This window comes from Anopheles maculipalpis, chromosome X (genome assembly GCF_943734695.1).
Source record: "Anopheles maculipalpis chromosome X, idAnoMacuDA_375_x, whole genome shotgun sequence".
Lineage (NCBI taxonomy): Eukaryota > Metazoa > Arthropoda > Insecta > Diptera > Culicidae > Anopheles > Anopheles maculipalpis.
The window spans coordinates 20,192,835-20,199,040 of record NC_064870.1 but is presented as its reverse complement, the minus strand read 5'-3'; the positions used below and the strand labels follow the sequence as shown (position 1 = coordinate 20,199,040).

General features: G+C 36.8%; 1 protein-coding gene across 1 annotated transcript in view; it reads left to right on the top strand.

Annotated features, from left to right (window-relative positions):
- Positions 1-6,206, top strand: part of LOC126559692 (surfeit locus protein 4 homolog) — a 464,744-nt gene that overhangs the window by 348,162 nt on the left and 110,376 nt on the right. The gene's annotated exons all lie outside the window — the stretch shown is intronic.

The window sequence follows — 6,206 nt, the reverse complement described above, 5'->3', positions numbered from 1 at the left end:
GTTGATGCCTTTTTATGTGATCTCCGAGAAATATTGTTAACAATAATATCAATACTAATATTACAAATAATAATATCAATGTTTTTCATCGAGAAAATATGTGCTCGTGCCGAAATTTGATGATTTCGAGCGCCAAGCAGACGAGGAAGAAAGAAAGAAGCGATGCTCAATCCGCTTCTCTTACATGCATGCATGTGCATGCACCCGTACGTATCGCAGCTCGTTGCGGCTTATTCGTGAGTGAGCAAGCAGTTCATCGCTGCTTTCTTTCTTCCTCTGGCTGGCGCTCGATGAAAAACGGCGATCTTGTTGACAATATCACAGTTAACTCGTTAAAAATATCACGAATTCATGTATTTAGTCACGTATTTAGTCCATGCGTCCCAACCACCATGGGGTTCGTTTATGAATGCTCTCAAATACTTATTTTAGCATCTTTAGTTACGCTCTAATGCTCCAATGGATTAGTGATGGTAGGATTTTACAAATGTTTGGTTAATACCCAAGCCAACCAAAGGGGTTATTTATTTTAACTTCTCGTTGTTACATTCCATGTCCTGATCAGATTTCATTTCGAGAAACTTTGCAAATATCAATATGAAATTTTCTACAATAGCCCGCCAAATTGGACTGCGTTGAAGTAATTACAAACTTTGCTTTCGTGTGTGTTGTGTCTTACAAGACACATTCTTCTTCTTTTTCTTGGCTTAACGAACTTTAAGATCATGCCGGCCATCGAAATGGCTTACTAGACACTGCCGATACCACGTAGTTGGTTAGTCAGGCCTCACTACGGGGGGACGGTCCGGATGGGATATGAACCCCGGTCCTGCCATTTGAAGACCGGCGCCGCTGTCGCCTGCTCCTGTATGTGGTCGCACCCACAAGATACATTACAAATTTTATTATTTTGCGTCATACCATTCTAGTCATCGTGCTGATCCGCAATCAATATCCTGCATGGTAAAGGAGACACAATGGAGTTCATCGTAAATGTTTATCCGTTACGACTTGCGACGAGCATCATCGTCGACGGCCAATGTGCGCAGCATGTTCGCATACCAACAGCAACAATAAAAATGAATCAATTCGCAGCAGCATATTAAGCATCCGGTGTCTAGTATGCTGAATCATGCGCCATCGGACTCTACGCGCATTTAATGTTTAGATCTGCAAGTAAGAATAGGAAGCAAGTAGGAAAGCAACAACAATTCACAATGCGCCATACAGGGTAATGCAAATGATACCGTGCGGAGGGCCAACTTTAGAGAATAGCGCAAGCGCTTGTAAAATACTCGACCACTGATATAGAAACGCCCAATACCTTAGCGAATCTGCAAAAATAGATACAGAATCATCGAAAATAGTTACGGAAGCCGGTGCGATTGATATGGAAAATGTATACTAGCCGGTTGGAGAGTTGAAAAATGTAAACAAGCTTTGATCAATGTCCATAGAACAACGGTACAAACTAGCTGCAATAGATTCCTCCGACTCATCCTGGACGCTCCTCGCTGGACACGGCTTGAGGAGCTTTACGATGCAGCCAGCACAGCATAATTTAACGACATAACAGACAACATCATCAACCGGCTACAAGCATCAGCAGCAGCCTCAGCTCACCAATTGGTGCACAACCTAGTGTTAAGATGATAAATTATTTTGTTAAGTACTTTGATTAGTTTTTAATCTGTTGATGAGTTTGTAAGTTTGTACTAACCACTAGCCATAGCGTATAACATATACGTTGAGCACGATTAATTTGAGAGTTCCTGTGGGAATTACAAAACAATGCTTTTGTTTTAACAAAGCAAATAAGAAGAAATGATTTTCTACGAAGTTTAGCTTACCATGTTGGCTGCACAAATTAATCAAAGTAACCACCCTCAGCATCGATAACCGCCTGTATCCGCTTCCGGAACCTGGAGCAAGTCCGGACTACCATAGCCCTGTTAATGTTAAAATGAGACACGAAAGACGCAGTTGCTACTTCTTTAAGTTCATACGCTAATTCGCCAGTTGTCCAATTGCTACTGGCAGTCAGAATTAACATTACGCATCGGTTTATATATGCAGAGTTACGGAAGTGTCAAACCCAACAAATGCATTAAGGTACATATTTTTCCAAGTTAACCCAACGTTGTTTAAACGTTGCTCACTTCCAACACTCCTCCCCAATGTTTACACACTCTACCAAAGATTTAAATCCTTACAAAATATAGAGTTTTTTACCGCACCTTAAGGTTTTGTACAATACCGTAACTACGTACCTTTCTATCAAATCCTTTATATAGTTTTGTTTTGTTTCTATATGTTTTGATCTTATAGCAGTCTTTCCTGATTCCACGAAACTAATACATGATTGGTTATATTCATATATTATTGTTGGCTCACTAGTACTTTCTGGCATATCTTCCAATAAATGCCTTTGTCATACTATTTCTTGACATGCCTCCGTAAGTGCTCAATATGTTGTGTAAGCCTCCATGGATGATAGGCTTACACAACACTGACGTCTACTAGTCCATGAAATAACTCCTCCTGCATACATAATCATAATTCCAGTGGTGGATTTTCTACTAGTAACATCTCCTGCCCAATTAGCATCCGAAAATGTCTCAAGTCTTTGGTGTATTTTGTCTCTGAGATGTAAAAGCCAATTCTTTGTTCCTTTCAAATACCTAGCCATTCGTTTCGCCGCAACATTTTTTCGGTTGGTTCTGCCTAATATCCCAACACATGCCGCAATATCAGGTCTAGCGGAATTCGCAATGTACATTAGACTGCCTACGATGCTCATACTGCGTACCGTATTTTAAGACCGCACGAGGTGTTTCAACTGGCATCGTTTCGTAAACATTTCGTCATAACTGTCAGCACACAAACAAGCCACTGATAATAGATTAGTATTTAAATTGGGGACATATAAAATGTCTTTCACCGCAATTTAACTGACTAATCCATTGTCATTTTCCCATCCCCCAAAGTAATGGAAATTGCATCATTCGAACCGTACTTCACAACACCTTTTATGAGCTTCGGGTCACCACACATATACCTACTAGCACCACTATCAATGACCCATCGATATTCGCACTTCTCTGAAGATTTTTTTTATTTTTTTGAGATCGTTTCCACAGTAGTAGTAGTAGTAGTAGTAGTAGTAGTAGTAGTAATAGTAGTAGTAGTAGTAGTAGTAGTAGTAGTAGTAGTAATAGTAGTAGTAGTAGTAGTAAAAAGAGTAATAGTTGTAGTGTTTGTATATTTCATGGCACATTTTTTTCAATCGTTATTGGTGATAAACTCATCTTGTTTACAGCGGGTTCTACAACTTTTTTTTCCTCGCTATATACTAAAAACTTTTTGCTGTGTCAGTTGGAATGCAAAAATTTTGACAAATAATAGTATTTAAATGCAAGAGTAGGAAAAATTAGCAAAAAAAAAAACAACTACTTCATAATAAGATAAAAAAGTGTGTTTTTGTCTCCTATTCCTAATTATTATCTAATGTTACAGACTAATTCTTAGATCTAAATTATATTGCCTACATTTGTAACTTTTTGCTTTAACATTTTCAATAACTTGTAGGATGTTAGGTTTTAGGAACATAAGGATTGTTAGGGATCCAGGAAATTTGTAATAATCAGAGGAAAGGAATGTTTTTTGTTTTTTTTTAAATTAGTTGCAGGTTTATATTATTATTTCTGCATCTTATGTTGTAGCTATGGTTTAGTTTTCTTATGAATTCTTCAATGGTAGGAATACGGCAAACTCTGTAAAAAGTTCTAGTTCTGAACCAAGGTGTTACATTTAAGATAGTTTTCAAAAATTTGTTTTGAATTCTTTGCAATCTAAGTTTATGAGTGTGCTAAAACGATTCCCAAACTGGAGAGGCATAGGTAATGTTGGGCCATATTACAGCAGCATATAACAAGAGCTTATTGTCTAAATTTAACTTGGATTTTCTGTTGAGTAGGCTGTACAGACTACGAAAAACTTTTGTACATCTCATGATTGTGTTTTCAATATGCGGCTTGAACGTCATTCTCTTGTCAAAAGTCATTCCCAGATACTTTACGGTTTGTTTCCAGGGAATGTTTGCATTTGATACCTTAATTTGTCAGTCGGGTATTTTTTTTTTGTACAAGTGAATCGGGTGAAAAAAATCTCTTCGGATTTATTGTTGTTAATTTTAAATGTCCATTTCTGTCAATAATTTGAATATGAATTAAGAGCTGAATTTAGGTTATTTATAATTTTATTTGCTCTTTTACCGGATGCCGTTATGGCGAAATCCTCAGCATAGAGATATTGCTTACAATATCTCATTTTTGGGATATCGGAAATGTATATGTTAAATAATAGCGGAGAAATAACGCTTCCTTGTGGTACCGCGGCACAAGGAGTGTATGATTCCGAAGTGGCTGAGTTAATGATTATTTTGTTGTTTGTATTAGTAATGAAACTTCTTATTATATGAATTGAATAGTTGGGGAAACGTAGTTTGATAAGTTTGGCAATTAGACCATTAAACCTTACAGTATTGAACGCTTTTTCTGTATCGAGCATTACAAGACCTGTGGATTTTTTAAAGCTTCTTGTTGCGGCACCGCCGCAACTACGAAGACTAATTGGTCGGTAATTTGAAGCAATACTCAGGTCTTTTCCAATTTTTGGAATGGGGACCACTTATGCACTTATTTTCCAACTACTTGGAAAGTAACCTAGCTTAAGTGCACTATTCATTATGAAATTTAATAAGACAATTATATTTTTAGGAAGATGTTTTATCATTTTATTGTTTATTTGGTCCATGCCGGTGGATTTTTTGCTTTTAATATTTCTGATTGTTTTGATTGAGGTCAACAGAAGAGCTGTAGCTTCCTTTAGCTGAATTGTAGTAGGTACATTTTTCAATGTGTTAACTAAATTTCACATTCTATTTTTTTTTTATTATTATTCTTGTGTGTGTTATTGATCGATTCCAGATTGCTTGACCAAGCGGCGTTCTGAACTAAGTTCAATTTGGTTTGAATAGTAGCCTTAAGTCAGAGATAAGTTGATTTGAATGTTGTGTTATGCCTATGTCTCTGCCACTTTCCTGAATTTATTGCGAATTTTGATAAGTGCCAACACATTAACAGGTAGTATTAAATTATATTTACCCAGTGTACAGCAATATTATGGGCCGTATGGATGGTATCCGTAACTATAGTTATTAATTCGTCAATTTGTGATGTTTGAACAATGCTCAAATCCAAATCAGTTGTGTTGAATCTATTTTTGATAAGCTTTTGAATAACTGCCAGTTAGCTTTGGAATAGTTAAATACTTGTCTGTCAGGTTTGTTAATAGGGGTTGTGTTTGTGATTCGAAAAGAGACTGGTAGATGATCGGAAGATAGTTCTGTGAGAGTAACCGGGTTGGAAATATCGAAATTGTTATTTGTTAAAACAACATCAATTGTCGACGGTGAGCATTTCGAATTTGACGGAATATCCGAAAAGTATATTAAAAATTGCCCTTTTCGAATTTCCTCATATAGGGATTTTCCTGCTTGATTAGCAGATACGCAGTTCCAAAATCTATGACGTGCGTTAAGGTCTCCAAACATATAATAATTACAAGTTGTATTTGTTAATTTTTTAAAATTTTTCTTGAAGCTAGCTATATTGGCATTTCCAACCGGGTGATATGCGGAAATTAATGTTACAGGAGTTTTCAGGATAAAGATTTTTACTCTAATGGCTTCAATTACGTCCAAGTTAAATCCACGCAACAACTCGTGCTTTCTACAGCTTCTTACAAGCAATAATGTTCTTCTTTTTGGCCCCTGAAGACGCCCCCCAACCTATTAACTTGGCATTTTGGTATGCTAAAACGTTGACCAGGTTTTAAAAATGATTGTGGAATTGCCATCACATTTATTGAGTGAGTGATTAGACAATTAAAAACGTCTAGTTTTTTGTTTGTAATGCTAATTGATATTTGCTGTATTATCCATTTTAAGCGAAACAGAATTTTTGAGCTATCTTAAATACGACAATGATTTGGTCTTCTTTGGTGATGGTTTGGTTGATTTACGAAGGTTAGCAAAAGTTCCAGTTATTATTACCGCGAGTTCGTCTGGTCCAAAGAGTTCTTTCGAGCCGGCATTTGTGACATCTGCGTACGATGCCGATTGGGGAATATGGATGTGAGGAATG